Source organism: Semicossyphus pulcher, unplaced genomic scaffold (genome assembly GCF_022749685.1).
Source record: "Semicossyphus pulcher isolate SPU_LCO1_2020_fin unplaced genomic scaffold, fSemPul1.0.p SCAF_5, whole genome shotgun sequence".
NCBI classification, from domain to species: Eukaryota; Metazoa; Chordata; class Actinopteri; order Labriformes; family Labridae; genus Semicossyphus; species Semicossyphus pulcher.
This window is the reverse complement of record NW_027211726.1, coordinates 1,015,001-1,037,500: the sequence shown is the minus strand read 5'-3', so window position 1 is coordinate 1,037,500 and position 22,500 is coordinate 1,015,001. Positions and strand designations below refer to the sequence as shown.

Sequence of the window (22,500 nt, the reverse complement as noted above, 5' to 3'; positions counted from 1 at the left end):
ATCCCAAAGGGATCAATAAAGTTGAGTCTAAGTCTAAGTCTAAGTCTAAAACATTCTCTCTCATTCTGTACGTCTTTCCCTCTTTAATCCCTCTTTTCATTCCTTCTTGTTCTAAAGCAGTAAAACAATTGAGAACTTAAAGACATTTGAAGAAACTTACGACGTGAAAATCTGCTGTGACGGACAGGTGGAGCCTCCGGCAGGTCAGATGACCGTCCCCAAGCTACAGGAAGTGCTCACTCTGATCCAGGAAGTAAACAGGAAGTCAGGAGGCGGGGGTGGACCCCCTCAGACGTCCTGGAACAACAAAAAAACAGAAGAATTGTTTAATATGACGAAAAGATTCATAATTAGATTTAGAGCATGTGATGCGTTCAAGAACCAAAGAAGAAAGTTTGTTTTTCTAACAGACTTAAAAGGATGTGATTCTGAATGTTTCAGAGTTTTCTGAGGAAATAACGATCCATCTTTTTCAGACTGATGAACTCTGAACCGTCTGAGTTTAATCCTCAAACACCGACCTCCTGATGAGCGGCACCGTCGCTTCTTACTCCTGCTGAAGGTTTTCAAACATGAAAACATTTTCAAACAGAAGTTTTGTCCGTTAGCATAGCATAGCTCGGCAGATGGCCGCCATCTTGTTTACACTGGTTGTAGTATTAAGCTTTTGCTAACATTAGACGGCACCACAGACGTAGAGATGAACTATGAGGTGAAATATAATGTACCGTAAGGGGACAGGGTCAGCGTCTGATGGGATCCAGCTGAGACACAAGCTGAGCTTCTTAAATATCGTTAAGTTCTTGTTTGGATCCGTGAGCTGAGGAGTATTCTTTACTCTCATGTGTACATGTGCTCCCTTCAAACAGACAAAGCAATGCTGGTTGTTGTTTGTTTAAATCAGCTGAATCAGATGTTGACTCTGGTGGAAAACGGAGAATCAGACTGAATTTATAAAATGAGCTTTTGGAAGATTTCCACGGATCTTTAAAGAAACATGAGGTGTGATGTTTGCACGTTTCTCTCGGTTTAATTTCAGGGGAATTTCCTTCTAATTCCATCCGGACGCAGCGATGAGATTAAAGGAGCTCGGCGTGTAGAACAAAGACGAGCTCCTTGTTGCTGAACGGGATAATTGGATTTCTCCAGCCGCAGGTTTGGATCCAGAGTCTCTGAAGGTTTCAGAGCTCGCTGATGGCACACATCCAGACTGAAATCTAATCAGCTGTTCTTCTGGCCTGCAGCCGATCGTCCCTCTGATTTCATTCATAGAAAAAGCAGCGAGCCAAGACGGAGGATCAACATGAGAATAACATGCAGAGGGAGGGAAATTAAACAGCCACATGTTTCCTGTGGATCGTCTGAGAGCGTGCAGAAGAGCTCCGTCTCTCCACAAACACGAGCTGCTCTGCCTGTTAGCCAGGCGCTGGCAGTTTTGCATGAGTTAACCGTCGCTAGCGCTAATGGGAGCCATTGAGACGAGCGGCGTCCAATTACAGGCGACCTCCCTTAACGAGGTCAAACAGAGGAGGATCATGGGAGAATGCAGAGCGGCAGAGAGACACACATGACACATGACACTGACTGTAACTGACATGTTTTCAGTCTCATACGGATGTGATGGTGAGTAACCCTGACAGGGAGCCAATCAGATCACACCTTCTTTTTCTTTGTTGTCCACCAGGCGCTGAGCCCGGGCTTAAGTGTGGGGTTAAAGTTCAGCAGTTCAACTACAGACGTTCAAACCGTTTCCTACAGTGGCTGATAAGGACAATCGCGCTGCCTCGACCCAGAACTATTTCCATCAGAAGAAACAGGCTGCAGATTCAGACACACGTCATCTTCACATCCGCACTGTTGCACATCAACTTCTTAACGATCTTCAGTATCCTTCAGAGTATGACTGTAACGAGGTCTCAGATCCACACACACACACACACACACACACACACACACGTCCCCTGGAAGTCCTTACGGTAACTCACTGATGGATCTCCTTTAAAGTGAACCTGCAGCTGTCGCTGTTTTAAAGCTTTAAAGGGTGTCGATGTCGTTCGGTAACGATCGATCGTTTTGAGACGTCATTATTAACATCCGCTGATGAACTGAGTCAACACAGCAGACAGACAGACAGAGGGGGCGGGGCCAGCAGCTGTGCAGAGGTGCAGGTGTGCTGGAGGACTGAAGGGAAGCAAAGCGATCAGACGTGAACGTCTTTTTAATCACCTGACAAAAACCTAGAAATCAGTTTGTACATTTTATTTTTATTTAAAATGGTTCAGATTCATAAAAACTGGAGGTCACTCTCACTGACTCAAAGAACATGTTTCTTTGTCTTAAACTCTCCGACGGCCCGAGCAACATTTATACTCTCCACACTGAAGGAGAAACTACCTCCCAGCATGAGTCGGACCCTCTGATTGGCCCCGCAGTCGACGGTCTCCATGGTAACGTTGTGATGGTTTTATGCTTCACGTCGGACAGATTTGCTTTGTTTCTGTTTCGGTTTCATTACACGTCATTCACCATATTAAACCTTTCAGAACCAGAGCTGATCCTGTCTGCGCTAATCCCTCGTCTGATCGTTTCCAGAGGTTAATCCTCTCTGTCTCTCTCTCGCCCTCTCTCTCTCTCTCTCTCTCTCGCCCTCTCCTCCTCTGCTCTTATAGATTTTATCACCACTCTGACATCTCCTTCACTTCTTCCTCTCCCTGTCTCCTCTCCTCCTCCTGCTGCTATCTGTCTAACCATCCATCTCCTTCAGTCTCTGTCTCCGTCTCGTTGTGACTTTACGTAATCTCTGAATCCAAACAGCCTGAAGCTTTCCTGGCAGGAACACAGAGTTTGTGCTGCCAGAGCGTCCTCAGCATCAACACGAGCGACACGTAACAATGACCGAACACTAAACTTAAAGAGAGACATGGAGCTGCAGCCGTGCTCAAAGGGGACTCAGAGCAACTTTACAGCAGATAAAATGAGCTTAATAATCCTGTAAAGATCACACACGCAGGTCGTCCACCTCCTGCTGTCAGCATGCACGTCCGCATGAGGAGGAGAACCTGGAGCCTCCTCCTCTCCTCCTTTACTCCCTCAGTAAACATGTTCCTGATGACTTTATGGTCTCAGTCTCTAGTTTCTTCTTCAGCACAGCATGATGTTCATTTAGTCACTGATGCTCCCACTGAGAGTCACACAGGCCAGAGAGAGGGGAGGGTTTAGGGCGGGGCTACCTGTTAGCCAAAATTAGCATCCCTGCTAACATAACAGTTACTGTGAATAAAGGATGCACCTTGCTAATGAAGCTAGCACAGGCTCATCCCTCGCTCCTGTCCACCTTATCAACAATAGTATTGATTAATTCTCAGAGTCTCTTAAAGGAACGGTACGTGGATCCACAGAAGAGCATCACTGTGCTCCACCTCCGAGTGGATCAATAAACCATCAATCAAACCACGTCAGGTGGACTGCATGAGGACAGAGGTCGTCATGTCTGTGATGTAACCTGCTCTCCATCCCTCTCCTGTCCTGGTCCCTATGACAACGCCCAGGCCTGTTAACGAGCTCCATCCTCGTTAGGTCATGAACGCTTCTCCTCCTCCTCCCGCCCTCCTCTGTTATTTCATCCTTTCTTCATTGAAAGCCTCTCCGTCTTTTTCATCCTCCTGCTGACGCTCGTTTCTCTCTCTCTCTCTTCTTCCTGTCGATTCCGGTTTTCAGACGTTAATGAAAAGTCGAGCGCAGACTCTTCATCAGTCTAATAAACCACACGCTCATCTTTTCCTCTCGCTCTCCCTCTCCTCATCGCTCTCTCTCTCTCTCTGCAGGAGGAACTTTGAGCCTCTTACTGTCTCGTTTTACATCCCTCCAATCAATGCTAAAAACTTCTCATGCAAACATCAAATGGTGTCCTAAACTGAAGACGACACTCGAGCTATCACGTGTAGAAACAAATGATTGCATTTATTATCGTGCGTGAACAACGCGACAGGAAACAGTTGTCTTTAAAGCTTCTGGTTCCTTCAGGTGCACCGAAGATCAGGAGGGAAGCAGTGAACTCTTTGTCCTTTCCTCTTCGATCTTTCCTTCCTTCAACACATCGCTCCCTTCCTGTTCGCTTTAACGTCTTCCAGACAGAAGACTCGATTTCATTGATTCAATCTGTTCATTACTTTAAACTCCTCGTCCTCCTCTTCTTGCCTCCATCCCTCCATCACTCTCTGTGTCATTAGACCTTTCTGCTGATAAACACACAGTAATTCACCTCCTGAGTTCACCTCCTTCATCTGTCTCCTTGTTGTCTCCTCTGCGTCTCCTCGTTGTCTCCTCTTCGTCTCCTCTTTGTCTCCTCCTTGTCTCCTCTTTGTCTCCTCTTTGTCTCCTCTTCGTCTCCTCCTTGTCTCCTCTTTGTCTCCTCGTTCTCCGTCGTTCTGTCTTCTTTTATCGGTGCTTTAAAACCTTGTTGCTCTTCTCATTTCTGTCTCTTTGTAAAGTATAAATATCTGTAGCTACAAAGTTAGTGAAAAGTATATGTAACATTTAATTGAGGTGCATCTTTTGGTAACATCATCATCTTCTCTCTTGTGATAAACTAACAGTGTGTGAGTCTGCTCTGTGAGTATCTTCAGCTCCTCCCTCTCTTTGACCTTTTCTCGTGTTTGAGAGTAAAAAAAGCTTCAATGAGCCTCTCGATGTGTCAGCGGCGCAGCGGCAGCGTCGCGGCGGCAGCGGCGTGGTCCTGTCAGGCTGACGAACATCTAGAATCCCAGGAGAGTCGAGGACTCAGGAACAAACATCCTCCATGTTTGAAAATTAACTTTATAATGGCGTGAAGACGTCAGGAAGTTCCTGATTTTATGGATTCCATTTGACATTTTTGTGAATCATCTTTTTGACTCCACCCTCGGCCCCTCGCTGCGCTCTGTCCTCGCTCATTACCACAAAAGTGTCGACTTCAAACTGCTCTTCTTCAAACTTGTATTTTGTGCTTTTTGTTTTTTGCAGGAGAATTTGTTGTACAACTTTACATATTGTTATTTTTGTCCAGTTAATAAAGATCTTATTAAAATGTTTGAATTAAAGATATCAGTCAATTAAAAGTCCCAATCCACAGAATCAAAGGCAGGACCAGAGAGTCATGAGAGAGTTTCAGCAGCTTCGACCACAGAAACAAAAGTCACAGACGGTCACAGACGGTCGCAGACAGTCGGTCCTTCTCTGAACGATCACTGGAAAGGTTTTAATGTCTTCCTCTGATGTTTGCTGCAGACATCAGAGCTGGACAGCACCTCGCTGATGTGTGTGAATGTTCCTGAGACTAAGTGAACACGCGGTGGCGTCAAAGAGGACGAGAGCTCCTCCGGAATCCTGAAACCTCACACCCTGAGCGTGATGTCAGAGAAACATGGCCGCCGTGCGACGCCGTGAGTTGGAGGGTTTGGAGGAGAAGGAGAGTGTCCGAGGTTAAGGAGGCCACAGGCGGGGAAAAGTGTTGCCAACAACACACAACATGCACCTAATTGGTGCTTCCCCTGGAGCCTGGAGGTCAAAGGTCAGAGCTGTTTGTTGATAACAAGCTTCAGAGCAGACCAGACTCAAACTAGGCCACACCTCCTCCCTGCAGCGTCGGGGCGACGGTTCAAGGTCAGAGAGGTCAACTGATGCCCGACACAGCAGCTTAACGCCATCAGGGCTGGGGGTCGGTGGGAGGAGGGGGGGCAGCCAGGCATGTGATTGGCTAACATAGATCACTGCGTTCTGATTGGTGGAGGAGGTAGAGAGCTGGAATCTGTTTGAACTTTTGTCCTCCAACTCTTGATGGTCAGGAGGCGGGGCTTAGAGGCAGAGTGATGCATGCTGGGATTTGCTTTAGGGTGAGAGGTGCAAATGAATGTACAGAAGGGGGAATTATGGGTATTTTTTCACTCAGTAGAAGTTGATGATGTATCAGATGGAGGAGGAGAAACATCCGTCATGTCGTCTGAGTCAGACCTGTCCAGAAGTTTTCGCCTCTCGTCGTCGTCGTCGTCGTCGTCGTCGTCGTCGTCGTCGTCGTCGTCGTCGTCGTCGTCGTCGTCGTCGTCGTCGTCGTCGTCGTCGCCGTCGTCGTCGTTGTCGTGGTGTTTGGACACTTCACTAAAGACAAACTCATCAGGCCGACCCTGTGGCTCTTTGTCCCCGACATGTTTTATGTATTGCAGCTTGTTTGTGTTTGTTAGAAGCCGAACAGGGCGAGCTCTCCCTGTGGGCTCTCAGCTGTGCACACTGTTTTATTTCACCGTCGCTCGCTCGCTCTGCTAAATCATAACAGTGACTAACTGCAAACAGCTCGGCCTGCAGCGGGTTTCAAATCTCCGTTAAACCCTCTGATTTGATCAGATTCCAGCAGGACTGAACTTCAGCAGCGTCAGAGCGTCGCCTCCATCTGTCGCTCATGCTTCAGTCTCTGCAGAGCGACGGCGGCTCACAGACTCTGATCAGTCGCTGAGGAGAGACGGGCCTCAGCACGACAGGTCAGGAGGTCATCACGAAGACGTCTTTACAGTAATAATAAACAGCTTCATTAACCAGGAGAGTCATAACACTGCTCATAATGATGCAACACACAGAACACTACAACAAGCAAACATCAGGGAGCAGGAGCACGTTCAGTCAGACACGACTGTCAGACACACATCAATCAGACCTCTGAAATGTGACCGCGTAAAGGCTGCAAACTGTGATCTTAGTTCTGATCCACTTTATTTAAATAATGTCGAGAATAATAATAATAATAATAATAATAATGATAATAACAATAATAATAATAATGATAACAATAATGATAATAATAATGTAAAGAACGTCCAGAACAGACCGTTTTTAAGGTTGTACAGATTTAAGGGAAACATTTAAAGAAGCCACGTCACGCTCAGCACCACACTGTGTGCACCTCTGCACTAAGAAAATCTCCCCCAGGGGGCGATGGAGAGCTTTGGGCTTCTCTTCTGGGGGAGCTGGCGTGTCATGTGATGAGCGCCGACCTTACAGAGAGGAAGAGTGAACAACAGAGACGGTCGGAGAAACTAAAGTCAAACGTCTGAACAGAAGACGAAGAGCTGGTCCCCTGAAGCGGCTCGTCAGCGCTTGTTTGGAGGTGTTTCAGGTTTAAGTGACTTGAAGAAGAAACAATGATCAGCAGAGAGGTCATGACCCCTGCGTCTGCGCCGCAAAGCAACACGACTACAGAGTTACAAAGTGCAGCATGATGAGCGTGTGAAGGCCGAGAGGAAGGACGAGCTGCTCCCCGTCCTGAGACGCTGCACAGAGACACCCTATCCACCCAGCTCCCACAGACACACTGACATTACCCATAATGCACCACACTCAGGTGAAGAACCTGATTTTAAGTCTCAGTTTGATGCTGAATGTGTCCATGAGCCTGAATGCAGCACAAAGTGAACTCCTGTTTATTTAAATGTGAAAGAAGAATAAAAACATTTTCCTCAAACTCATAAATAATCCTGATGATGGATAATAACTGTGCAGCCTGAATGATACACGTGAGACGTTCTAACATGTTGTTGTAGTGACTCACAGAACCTTTGACCTCGGGTTGGACTGATTCTAGAGATGATGTAGAAACACAAACACGAGCACAGCCGATCAGTCGTAAAGATTCATCAATACTCAAATCAATCGCTTTAGTCGCAGCTGAAACTCCTTAAGAGCTCTGATCGTTGTTATGGTGATGAGTTCAATGACAACTCATAACAATGGGATTTATCTATTCTGTTACAAATACAACACCAAAGAAGAAGAGCTGCTGGAGCCTACAGGGGGCGCTACCAGGACATCATATTGTTGGTGGAGGAACCGGAGGATTGGACATGACAGGATTACACTGATGCATACACATCAGATTATCTACCCAGAGTGCACTGTGTGTGTGTGTGTGTGTGTGTGTGTGTGTGTGTGTGTGGACTGGGTTTTATAAGAGCTCACAATTGGCAGTATGTGAGAGAGTGTGTGTGTCTCATATTTTAACATAATCCTGTGAGCGTGAGGCCGTCAGAGGGATTATGGGAATGATTGTGCTCTTCATGATCTCCGTCCCGTGTGTTCGTGCACGTAAAGGAAACGATGTGTGACGCTCATTCACGTTGTACAGGCAGCGAGCGTTTCATGTTTAAACTCCAGGTAACCACAGCAGGAGGAGGTCAGGTGTTTGTTGTTTGTTTGGGATTATTTGACAGGTTCAGGACCACGAAGGAGCTCTGTGGAAAAGATCATCATGATCAAACACGACACTGTGAGGAGAAACAAAAACATGTTTTTCATCAGATTACATTTTTATTTGCTTTTGACTTTTTGTTTGTTTGTTGTTTTCATTCGTTTTTAAAGCTGTTTGTTTGTTTGTTTGTTGTTTTTTGTTTTCATTCATTTTTAAAGCTGTTTGTTTGTTTGTTTGTTTGTTTGTTGTTTTCATTTGTTTTTAAAGCTGTTTGTTTGTTTGTTTGTTTGTTTGTTGTTTTCATTCGTTTTTAAAGCTGTTTGTTTGTTTGTTTGTTTGTTTGTTGTTTTCATTTGTTTTTAAAGCTGTTTGTTTGTTTGTTTGTTGTTTTTTGAAGTTTTTTTCAAGTAGTTTTTGTAATATGGGATAGTTAATGTAAATTAATTAGTGATAAAATAAATAACCTACATTAATAAATAATGAATGAATGTATGAAATAAACAAAAAGACATTTTCTACATTATTTTCTTTGAGTTTTAAAAACCTGTTCTGTGCTTCACTAAGTTATTGTTCTTTATAAAGCCTCGTTTTTATTCTTATTTCACTTAACGAAAATGTTTCTGACAGTTAGTCCAGTTAGCTTTCGTTAGCAACAACAGGTTACACAACAGGTTACAGTCAGCTCATCTCAGAGACCAAACATTCAAGTTCAAACAAACTTTTTCCATCTTAAACAATGAAGTTGGTCTTTGTTTGAAGGGTGCAGAACACTGACATGACACCTTCATGACACCTTCATGACACCTTCATGACACCTTCATGATCACGACATCGTTTGCTTTAAAGATGACATCACTGACCGAACGACACTTAATGACAACAGTCAACATTCACAAGGACTCGTTCATGTTCATGACAGGTGTCATGTCAGTCTCATGCACACCCCTCAGTCACAGTGTTTCCCAGACTGCAGTGTGTGGAAGCTTGTTCATAACAGGCTCACTGAAACAACAGAAACCGCCTTCTGAAAAAACACCGGAAGAACTTTTAAATCAGCAGCAGAACGTCGAGATAAAAGCAAACGGTCGACCTCAGTAATTACATTTACAGAAGTAACAAGTACAGTGTGTGTGTGTGTGTGTGTGTGTGTGTGTGTGTGTATGTGTGTGCGTGCGTGCGTGCGTGCGTGCGGGTGTGTGTGTGTGTGTGTGCGTGCGTGGGTGTGTGTGTGCGTGCGTGCGTGCGTGCGTGCGTGCGTGCGTGCGTGCGTGCGTGGGTGGGTGGGTGGGTTGGTGGGTGGGTGTGTGTTTCTCTTCATGCGACAGGCAGGCGAGAGGTTAACTATAAATCCATCATGGATGACAGATGCAAATAAAATGCTCAGTTGGTTTGCTAATGTACGTGTGACCCTTTAAAAGTAATGAAACACACACACACACACATGCACACACACACACATGCACACACACACACATGCACACACACACACACACACACACACACACACACACACACACACACACACACACACACACTCTGTCTTATGACACCAGCAGTGGGCTGTCTCCGGCCTCGTGCTGAGCTCAGTTTATGGTCATTTAAAGAGAACGTTCCGGTGTTTCCGGTGTTTCTCATCACACAGCTGCTGGTTCGGCTGAAGACGTTTCTGAGCAGGTCTGGTCACCTGTTGGTGAGTGTGTGTCACACACAGCCTCGTCTCGTCCCTATTAAACCCTGGGAAGCTGGTTTCCATGGAGACCTGTCTCGCCTCTTCCCCCTTGCCAATTACTTCTCTCCAGGAAGTTCAAAAGGACCAATGGGAGCTCTGCTTCAAGTGGAGGGTTATTTTTAACCTCCATGCGAGACGGACGGACGGAGGGACGGACGGGTGGAGACTACAGCAGCCGACAGGGAGCAGGTGTGACACCTCGTGCACAGCTCACACCTCCCTCTCTGACTGTAAACAGAGCACACTGATGATGACATCACTCATCAGGTGTTGACACTGTGATGACACGTTTCAGCTGTCAGAGCTCACACAGCAGAGCGCCTTCATTTCCACACAAAGCACCGGGGATCACAGCGACGCTCTGACACGTCCAGCTGCTGCAACCAGAACCTGAGAAACAACAACGAGCTCGAACACTTCCTGTTTGATTCATCGTCACTTCTGAGAGCTGCAGCGGGAGGGAGCGACAGAGGAGGGGGGCAGGGGGCAGGGGGGCAGGGGGCAGGGGGCAGGGGGCAGGGACACGCTGCACGCCTGGGACAGACAGCAGTATGAAAGCATTACACCAGATACATGCATGAGTTATCTGCATCCATCCATCATACTGCCTATCCTGTTCAGAGAGGCAGGGGGCTGGACGAGGGCCGGGGTTACACCTGAGAGGTCACCTGTCAATCACAGGGCAGGTCAGAGTCACCAGTGAAGCTGACGAGCATGTGTTTGGACTGTGGGAGGAAGCCGGAGTACCCGGAGGGAACCCACGCGTGCACGGTGAGAACATGCAGACTCAGAAAGGCCCACTACGCCTGAACCGGGACTCGAACCAGGAACCTTCTAGCTGTGAGGCATACGGACAAACAATGAACGATCCTTATCGCAGGTTTCAAACCAAGTGTCCACCCTCAGCTGTTCCGAGTTTCCACAAATGTCTGATCACGGTTCAGTCAGGACCAGACGGATGGACACTTTTTTACACCTTCACCGTGCTGTCAGCACACTTTGCATCTTCAGCCGTTCATCTGACACAGACACGTTGGTAGTGACTCCTCCGGGTTCAGCAGAGAAACAGCAACAGGCAGCGAGCGTCTGAACGTCCCACTTGATGAAGGACGGTGAGAGGGATAAATAAGAGCCGGGGATTGGAGGGTAAAACTAGTGGTTTCTTCAGACTGCAGTAAAACATTCGCTGACAGCAGCGAGCAGTCAGGTATTCCTCCTCACATCACCGCCCAGCCGAGGCTCCTCACCGCCGCGCTAACCGAGCCTGGTTGTATCCTATCATCTTAAATAACGGCCTGACAGCAGGTCCGGGTGATTTTCTCAGCGCTGAAGTGGCCAATTTTCCTGCGTCGGCCATCCTGCAGCTGCCAGACAGGCCGGCTGATTCAGAAACACAGCGGAGCAAAGCTGCAGAAAAGCTGCTCGGTCAGAAGTTTCACAGCTCGGAGAATCGTCTCTGTGGTGCTTCTGTCAGGAGGAAGGACACACCTGAGAGGTGAAACCTGTGAGCAGAAGCTGGACCAGCGAGGGACACGGCATGCTGCACACAGTTTCATACAGAAGAACAAATCCGAGGTCCTGAATCGCTCACATGGACAAGTATGTAAAGACACGGTAGGAATGGTTAATGTCCAGCAGGAGGAAGAACGGCCGACAGAAGGAAAGAAGAGAAGCGTCTGGCCCTGAAGCGAAGGACACGCGGTTTCCAGCTGAGTCTCTCTGCTGACAGTTTGTTGTCTGGGTTTATCTGGTGTTTGGCTCCTTTATCTGACACACTCGGACCGACCGTGCACACACACGGTGAATCCTGACTAAACGTAAACACACACTCATTTAGATAAAAGTCCACCTGCTCAAACCTCGGCAAAAGTGAGGCTGAACTCGGGCAAACACGGCTGCATCGGGCCGAAACCCAAGAGACACCAGACACCTGCCAAACGAAGGAAGCTTCACTCGAACCAAGAGGCAGCCTGCAGTTCCTCTGGTGTCCACCGGGGGCTGCCTCCAGCAGTGAGTCAGTCCCCATACAGCCCCATGTTACATCACCTCTTTAGTCTGATCAATAAACACCTGCGCTCAGTCACAAAGGATTCAGCTGTGTGCGCCTCTCTAGCTCCACCCTCTCGTCCAAATATGGTCACATCTGGCTCCAGGAAACCAACATGGCGGCGGCCAAGTGCTCAAGGCTTTATTTACACAGTCGAGACACCGATGGGCGACAAGAACACACCTGAGATTAAACCCTGAGAAAGACTCAAGGTGAACCTGACGTGTGCTGTAAAGCAGCTCCAACGTGTGTACAAGTAATTATAATGACACACACACACACACACACACACACACACACTTCCTCCTGTGTTACCCGACTCTCTACTCGCTTGTCCACATTTTTTATTTATGAATTAATTTATTTTGTGTAGCTGTGTGTTTGGGACACTGCAGAACACACACACACACACACACACACACACACACACACTGTGGTCAACACACACACACACACACACACACACACACACACACACACACACACACCCACCTTCACAGCGTGGCATTTCCTGCTGGGTGACATCTCTCAGACTAACAAGCTGAGGGAACAGCAGCCCTAACAAAGACAGATCGACAACACACTGAATGTCACCGCGTGTGTGCGTGTGCGTGTGTGTGCGTGTGCGTGTGTGTGTGTGTGTGTGTGTGTGTGTGTGTGTGTGTGAGACTCAATCAGCTATCTGGAGGAAATGACTTTCTGCTGGTTCGGGGAGGTTTTAGGTTTTCAGAGTCGTCTGTAAACGCTGCTCGAACACTCGAGTGCAGCCGTTTCATTAGCGTCACACCTGAGACGGCTCGGCCGTCACCGATCACAACGTTTAACACCGTTTATTTAAACACTGCAGAGCTCATTGATCCGGCATTATTCACACCTCATCATCTAATGAGAGGGGGTCACAGCACGACGGTCACACCAACAACGATGGACTGGGATGTAACGCTAACTCAGCTAAAGGTTCATTTAACATTCAAACACATCAAAGGAAAAATACGCTGATCACCTGACGGGACGTTTTTCATCCATCTCCATATATTTGACCACGCCCCTTTTTGACCTCCATATTATTCAAACATCAACAGTCATACTAAAGACATTAACATCACTAAAGACATCTGAGATTAAACTTTTACCAGAGAGGAAACTGTTCCATCAAACAAAGAGCCACATGTGGAGAGACGCTCAGCATGACGCTGGCAGAGAAACATTGAGGAGTTTCGTAACAACAGCCATGAACACGTCGCTAACGTTGCTGACACTGGTCATGTCTCACAGAGAGATCACAGCGTACAGAACAGAGCTCCATGTCTCCCACAGGGATCGGGTCGCACCTGGAGGAACGCCCCCCCCCAACCACCCCGAGCACACCTGTAAGCTCTTCATTCTGCATCAGCTGCACGTCAGAACATGAAGCCGAAGGACAGCATCCACATCAACACGGTGGAACCCACAGAGGCGGTTCTGTGCGTCACTGACACAAACAACACAAACACAGCTGAGCAGATTTCCAGCTGCTGTGAGTCCGAGAAGAAAAACGGTTTAATCTGGATTATTCACGTCTCCTTGTTCCTGACACAGCTCAGAGTCTCAGCACGTTCGACACACCAACACAGTCTGCTTTCAGAGCTGGGAGGGCTCTGAGGCAGCACCCTTCATCTGCACAAATTGACTTTATACCACACACACACACACACACACACATGCACACACACTTCCTCCTCCTGCACAAATTGAGTGCAGTCCAGAGCAGCCGAGCGAAGAGCCGAGAACACATCAGATCTGAGCTCCATTAATTTGTCCTTCCAATAACGTCAGACACATCGCCAGCTCTTAAATACTCCACACACAAGAGCCACCGCCTGTGTGTGTGTGTGTGTGTGTGTGTAAATCCATCTGCACACACACACGCACGCCCACACAGTCACAGAGGCACCAACATAATAAAGGCCACACATGGGCAGGCAGGTAGGCACGAAGCAGGAATAATAAACTGCCTGCCAAAGTGTCCCAGCACACACACACACACACACACACACACACACACACACACACACACACACACACACAGTATATCATGTTGCACTGTGTTGCTGTGTCTCTCCTGCAGGCTGCTGCAGAAACATCGAGCTCAGTGAAAAAGCGTCACACAGTCGGTCACTTTAAACAGTCTGAGCTTAAACGTTCACGTGGTGATGTTTAAACCTCGACCCCGAGTTTACATGTTGTAACTGCAGCATAATCCTTGATGGGTCAAAGGTCGTCCTCTAAAAGTTCTTGTTGTTTCCACTGACAGGCTCAGATTGTTATTCTAAGTGTGTGACAACATGACAGAAAGGATCCCTACAGAGATAGACCTTTTTGTTACAGAGGAAGATGATTGTTTTAACCACACACAGACGTTACATCGCTCTCTGCACACACACCAGACTCCATTCAGAAAAACACTGATTTTACTTTGCAGGACACAGGAGCTGCTGCTGCTCTGCTGCCTCGATTGGTTTGTCCCACAGAGACATGTACAAAGACCAGAGGTGGAGGTCTGCACGGCTCCACTCGGTCACAAGATATCACGACCCGATGTGGAATCCAAGTTTATCCAGGTCAAAGTAATCCCAAGTCTCTGTCGGCTGTTTGAAGAAAGCCTCTCGCTGGTTTTGAGAAGATTTATCGGGCGTATAACTCCCCTGACCTCTGACTGACCTCTCGTCTTTGTAGCTGTATGAACCCATTAACCCCGAGACGAGTGCACAAGTTTTAAGGTGCATTCCAAACAAAATAACCAAACAGCTCGGTATTCTATGAATAGTTAAGGTCACTTCCACAACTCAACGTTTACATCCAGCGCCAACACTAAAGCAGGAAGTAGTGTGTCCTGGAGTGACGTCTGTGGATGCAGACTAGAGTTCATGTCCAATCACAGACCTGCATTTAATGTTCAATGTCTTAAAGCAAACTGGAGCTGCAACACCAAGCGGCAACCTCCGGTGTTGAAAAATTAAGCCGATGCGGAAGTGCAAAAAACTGCAGTTCCTCGAGTGGCCACTTGAGGCTCCAGAAAACAAGAAATAACATTACAGCAGAAATAAACATGTTTACAGCCTGGTACAAAAAACGGTTTTGTTATAAATAGCTCATTTTATTGTTCAGGATAACTGTACGGGGGGTGAATGTTTTTATAACACACTCGTTTTAATTATATTAAGCCTTAAATTACAGGGGCCGGATCACTTGATTGACAGGTGGATCCTGCTGGCTGTCTGCTAGACGTCAACACAGACACACAGACACTGAGCTTAACTTCACCTGTTTGTGTTGTTGGAGACTTTTGGGGATTTTTTCATTCAAAGTTTGTCCGCTACTTCTTTAGTCTGATAACTAAACACCTGCCGTCAGTCACCGACAGAATCTCCTCCTGGCAAAGTCAAACCAGCTCATTCGTGATTTATACAGTCTATGGCTAATAACCGTCAGCTACGCTGAGGAGCATATAGCCTAGCTTCATAGCCGTAGCTGGCTGATTCATGCGGCCCGCCCATAGAGCTCAGCCGTAGGCTGTAGCTCGGTCGCGCTCCGCCTCTTTGCTCGTCTCTAGATTAGCCGTCTCTGGCATTTCCAATATGGCGACCCTCAGCGGCGGCGCAATTCAGGCTTCAAGACGCTGCTTCAGAAACCAATGGGTGACGTCACTGAGACAACGTCCATTATTTATACAGTCTGCAACACGCAGAAAGAGTTTGTCAGCACCGAGCACTCGCTGACATCGACACGTGAGCTGATGTTTGTCACCATGACATTGTGGAGTCTGGACCTGCAAACATCCTGACCCTGCTCACCTTCACCTCACCTGAAACCAAACAGCATAAACATGCAGCAGCTGAACTCTGACCTCCATGTTTCTTTCTGATGCCCTAAATCAAGACTCTGAAGGCCGCTGTCAGTCACCCTCCACCTCCTCCACTCCGCCTCTCCATCACACTCCATCTACAGCTCAATAAAAACACGATGTGAGCAGACGCTCGTCTACTGAACGGTCTGATCCCCCCTCTGAGCATGCTGGGAAACTGTGGCTGCCGTGGCAACTTAGAGATAGGGGAAGAGTTTGGAGGGAAGACATCGAAGAAAGAAAGGGATGAAGAAGGAGAAAAGGTACTCACAAAGAAGGGGAGGAAGGACTCAAGGGAGGAGAGGAAGGAAGGAGGGAAGGATGAAAGGATGAGACAGAGATGAGACGGCGGCTCTCAGTCTAAACCTGCAGGTAATCAGATTTACAGAGATCTGAAGACACAGCAGGACACACACGGACGCGCGCACACACACACACACACACACACACACACGCACACACACACACACACACACACACACACACGCACGCACACACACACACACACACACACACAGGGGCTCTCTCCCGTTGGTTAATCCGCTCTCAGTCCCCCCTCTCTGGGATTAAAGCTTTCGTCTAAAGCCCCCCAGAGATCAGGAGAATCCTTCAGTCAACACCTCGCCTACACACACCTACACACACCTACACACACCTACACACACCTACACACACCTACACACACACCTACACACACACCTACACACACCTGCACACACACCTACACACACCTACACACACACCTACATACACCTACACACACACCTACACACACACCTACACACACGTCTCAAAAGGAGGCACATTTTGAACCTGCAGCAGAAAGTTTCAAACACAGAAACTTGTCCTTGTTTCACTCTGACACATGAACGCTGAGCCTGTCAGGGGGCGGGGCTAACACAGGAAGCTGTTTCACTGTTAGCTCGCCGTGCTCGGCTTTCTGGCCCCTCCCACTGGGCAACAACCAACCGATTGGAGTTGTTCTGATACCGTCGTCGCTTTCGCTTCATTGCTTCTGATCCTTCCTGGAATGCGGCATCGGTTATTGTGACGCCAGCCAACACACAGATCCTACTCCACAACTGATCAGCCCCAAAAATTCAACTGTTAATCATCGTGTCACAATTAGGGCTGTCAAAACAACGCGTTCATTTGGATCAATTACAGAAAAATAACACGTCAAATAAATTAACGCAGATTGATCACACTCTGTCACACCCTCTGACCTCAGTAAGCAGACCATGCGCCTCCCGTACCTGTCGCGAGGAGGGTCAACACACACGCGCTCTGCAGAGAAACACACACACACACACACACACACACAGAGACGTCCTCTGGTGCGTCCCAACTCTAACCTCATTGATTGCTCTGCTTTTCCTTTAAAATGAACCTAAATCTGTTTAAGAGGCGCTGATGTCGTTTGTTAACGACCGATCGCTTTGAGACGTCATTAATAACATCCCTCCTGCACGCGCGGCTCAAACTGAAACAGCAACACGTCCATCATCTCAGAAACATCACATTCACAAGCTTTGTACGACACAGCTCCCCGCTCGCTGACGAGGATCTCCCCCTGCTGTGAAGTGATTCCTTGACCACTCGACCGACGTTAGAAAACAGAAAGTCTTTGACCTCCATGATGCAACCTGCTCATACACATGCAGCAAACAGAGCCAACGTTCCCGTGGTGCGTCGCCACAAAGCAGGACGTTTAACCTGACATGTGATCTGTTGACAAAGAAACAAAGGGAGAGAAATCTGGACACGTCTTCAGCACACTGCAGGACGTAAACACAGAGTGACACCCGGCAGGTCGATGAGACTGAAGGGCTCCTTTATGAATCCTTCATTCCACGTCAGCAGGTCGACATCACACCGTCTCTCTGGACGGGAGGTCTCAAGCGAAGCCGCTGCTGCACAGAGAAAGTTCTAGTCAGGATCAATGGTTCATTTTAAAGAATCAGATGTTGAGGCTGACAGCGATGTTTAAATCTGCTGGAAAGCCCCTGAACACCCAGCAGAGGAGACAGCGTGATGGAACAGTTGATCATTTCTCACTGTTTAACCAGAAAATGGACTTTTTTGGGGTCTTTTCTGTCCCAGAGGCGTCTGAGCGAGGACGCAGTAAAGCCTCCCACCTGTCTGCGCTGTCTGCTGGCTGCCGTTTTTGGGTCGTGTTCAGACAAGTTAACCTGGGAATTTCTCCATCTCGGCTCCGGTTCAGCTCACCATCTGGCAGATTAGCTGTTAAAACTCAGTGAAGTGAAGTTAAGCGGCGCTGGCAGCCTCACCGCTGTCAGACTTTACATTCTGAAGGAGCGAGGACAAAGACTGGGAAGGTGATTATCCACTGAAGCTCTGAGGTGTTTTAATCAGGTCACACTGCAGCTGCACACACACACACACACACACACAGACACACAGACACACAGACACACACACACACACACACACACACAGACACACAGACACACAGACACACACACACACACAGACACACACACAGACACACACACACACACACACACACACACACACACAGACACACACACAGACACACACACACACACACACACACACACACACACACAGACACACACACACACACACACACACACAGACACACAGACACACACACACACACACACACACAGACACACAGACACACAGACACACAGACACACACACACACACACAGACACACAGACACACAGACACACAGACACACACACACACACACACAGACACACACACACACACACACACACACACACACACAGACACACACACAGACACACACACAGACACACACACACACACACACACACACACACACACACAGACACACACACACACACACACACACACACACACACACAGACACACACACAGACACACACACACACACACACACACACACACAGACACACACACAGACACACACACAGACACACACACACACACACACACACACACAGACACACACACACACACACACAGACACACACACACACACACACACACACAGACACACACACACACACACACACACACACACACACACACACAGACACACACACAGACACACACACACACACACAGACACACACACACACACACACACACACAGACACAGACACACACACACACACACAGACACACACACAGACACACACACACACACACACACAGACACACACACAGACACACACAGACACACACACACACACACACACACACACAGACACACAGACACACAGACACACACACACACACACACACACACACACACACACACACACACACACACACACACACACACACAGTATGGTCCTAAAATGTCATTGTTTTCTAAAAAACTATCAGGGTGGAGAAAAACACAGACAGCATTATGGAAGGAAACACGATGGAGATGTTTCCTCACTGTTCAACAAACCAGAGCGAATCTGACCTCCAGACACACAACACAACCCTCCATCCACCTTTAGAGCAGCACACACTGTAGCACACCAACAGTTAGCTACAAAACACTAAACGGAACGTCGCCTGCGAGCTGGTTCAAGCAGGCAACTTGAGCTGCACTGCGTCGTTCTCCACGATGACAAACACGTCCTCCCAATGTGGCGTCTGTTTAAGGACTCCCGCTCTCTCCCTCTGCTCCGTCTTTAAGCCCCGCCTCCACCTGCAGGCTCCGGCTGGGAGGGTTTGACATCTCATCAGCCGTGTCCAACTGCTGATTTCACGCTCAGATGTTGACCCTGCCCTTGCACTCAAACTGACCCTGCTTGCACTCAGATGCTCTGCTTGTGTTCAATCAAATCAAAGTGCAAACAGGGAATATCTTGGTGCTAAACAAACACGAAGCTAAAGATCAGAAAGTATCCCCAAAATATCTGTGATGACAAACAGGTGTCCTACTTGCAGCACAACATGAAACATGTACGAACAGTAGGAGGGTTCCTGTAGACTCTCGGGTCAAGAGACATCTTCAGTAGATTTCAAAGCTTTGAGCGACACAAAGCAAAGAAAAGGAATGAAAAGGTTTTTGTTCAACATACCTGGTGAGGAGGGACGGTCAAGGAGAGGACACACATGAAAGAGAGAGAGAGAGAGAGAGAGAGAGAGAGAGTTAGCTCAAACGTTTGACTGAACAAATGGAAAAATTCACTCATTTAAAACGGCAGCAAAATAGAAACATCCCAAACTACTCAGAACACACAGTCACAGAGAGATTCAAAGTGTTCAGAGAGAATGCAAAGTGGATTTCTGAGTCAATGAAAAAACTGCAGCTTCATCAACGTGCTTCATACAGAACAGACAAAAGAGGAACACAGGGAGAGAGACGGCGCTCGCTAACACGGCTAAGAGCCGCTTCATGATGTTTGAGGGGAATCAAAAGAAACCTCACAAATGCAGAGTGACGTTTACTGCTCAGGATGAGGCGTGAAAACATTCAACAGGACAGGAAGTAAACTCATAAATATAATGCACGATAACAAAGAGTTCCTCTGAAGCTTTATTCACTTCTACGCAGACGATACTCAGGTATACCCCCCCAAACCCCCCCAAACAGGCCGATGTAACTCGCTAACAAAACTGTTCACAGCGCATTAGAGACTGCTTCAAACATGGCCTCCTTCAGTCACATCAGAGAAAGGAGAAGGTTCTTATTGGCCCCTCACCTCAGACCACACGCCACAAACTTTGGGTTTGTATGCGACGCCGATTAACGTTTTAATACACAGGTGAACAGGTGAACTATCTAATGTAATCCATTTCCTGTTTACAGCTGTTTACAACAAAATGCTGCTATTCAATCATTCACAAGGTTTAAGAGCCGGGGCTGAGTCACCCCTCCCTCAGACACTTTACACTGTATCACTCTGTCATTCTGCTGCAGGCTGTCAGACAAGCTGACTGTGTTTATAAGATGCACCATGGGAGCCGTTTTCATCCTCTTGCTCTTCATTGTTTTTATTTGATTAAATATGATTATTTAAGAAAATAATTCTTTCTAAATTTATCTCGCCTTATTTCCATCTGTTATTCACATACAGAATATCCTTTAATGCCTGTATGTATAAACCAGGGAGTGTATATAAAGATGGCCGACACGCCTCCTCCTCCTCTCGTACAAAGTGAAGCCTAAACCCCCCTGGAGCGGGCGCTGCCATAGTGTTAGTGTTAGTTACATCTCCTCTCGCCGTTCCTCCTCTACTCTGCTACTCGGGAACAGAACGCTGCAGGAGCCCCATTTGTCCACAGAGCTGTCAATCATGAGTCCACGCCCCCTTTTTATAGCATCAAATAACTAATTAAAAGTAAACTTGTGATAAAAATGAACACTTGGACATAAATCAGCAGGATAAGAACTAACTATAATGATAGAAACCATGTTTGAGAAAAATGTATTTGACGTGTATTTTGATTTTATAGTTTGACTCATGTCCCATCTGTTAACATGGAGGAGGCGGGCTTTATGAGCTATACTGCAGCCAGTCAGCAGGGGGCGACAGAGAGGGTTTGGACTCACTTTTAGGGAGCTGTCATGTCGGCCATCTTTTTATAGGGTCTGTGGTTTAAACATATCTGTCCTTAGGAAGCAGTTCTAACTACCTGTAGTTGCTGACGGCTACCTGTGCTGATGATGTCTGAACACACAGACGTGATGTCATCACTTATAGATATCAGTGTGACAGTGTGTGTTAAAGATCTGACATGAGAACAAAGGTGATCCTCCTTCAGCGAGAACAGAGTCTGATTCTCCTCCTCAGACTGTCAGAGCACATTTACTCAGACAACACATCAGCCGCTTTGATTGACAGCTCAGCGTTTGGAAGCGTTTTGAGTTTGGAAGGTTTTACACACACACACACACACACACACACACACACACACACACACACACACACACACACACACAGGTTTGAATGTATGCAGCTGGTGTTTCTGCAGGCTGTCAGAGCTGAATGTCTCTCTGACAGATACAACACTGAAACACTCAGATACAGCTGCCAGCACTGGCTCTGTTTAGGTGTGTGTGTGTGTGTGTGTGTGTGTGTGTGTGTAGGACAGGGACATAGAGTGTGTGTCATCACTTGCCTCAATTTAACTACAAGAAAAATGTTTCCAAAGTGGAGAATGTTCTGCAGAGCTTCTTGTTTTTGTGTTACCTTGGTTCAACCTGAAAAAAAGAGACCCTTCTCCCAGGGCATGATGGGAAAAAATAAATAATAGTGATTTGACCAAGAAAGCCCGATGCTAACGATCCATTGGCTGAAAGGGGTCAGAGCTGATGATGGATGTGAGGGAAGGAAACCAGTAAAAGGAGGAAGGAAGTCAGTCTGCCACTTTCTGATTTAAACTCCGCCCACCACTGGAAGGTAATCAGGCCCCTTAGCTAACTGAGCTAACTGTGCTAACTAGGTAGCTGAGGCCTCAGGAGGAGGAAGTATGACCTGCAGCTTCTCTACATCGTCTGAATAATCTAATGATGTGAATATTTTGGTTGTTTTTCATTCGCTTCCTGACATTCAAACATTTGTCAAACACCAAATCACTTCCTGCTTCCACCTAATTGTTCCACTCTTACATTCATTAAGCTGCAATCAGAAATGCAAAGTGTGTTTTGT

At 47.3% G+C, this 22,500-nt stretch overlaps 1 protein-coding gene across 1 annotated transcript in view; it reads right to left on the bottom strand.

Moving 5' to 3' along the window:
- The window catches only part of LOC138609287 (semaphorin-6D-like), a 155,313-nt gene that overhangs the window by 63,750 nt on the left and 69,063 nt on the right, over positions 1–22,500 (bottom strand). Inside the window, exon 3 of the mRNA XM_069681923.1 lies at positions 161–297. The gene's annotated coding sequence lies outside the window, so the exon portion shown is untranslated. The remainder of the gene's footprint in view (positions 1–160; positions 298–22,500) is intronic.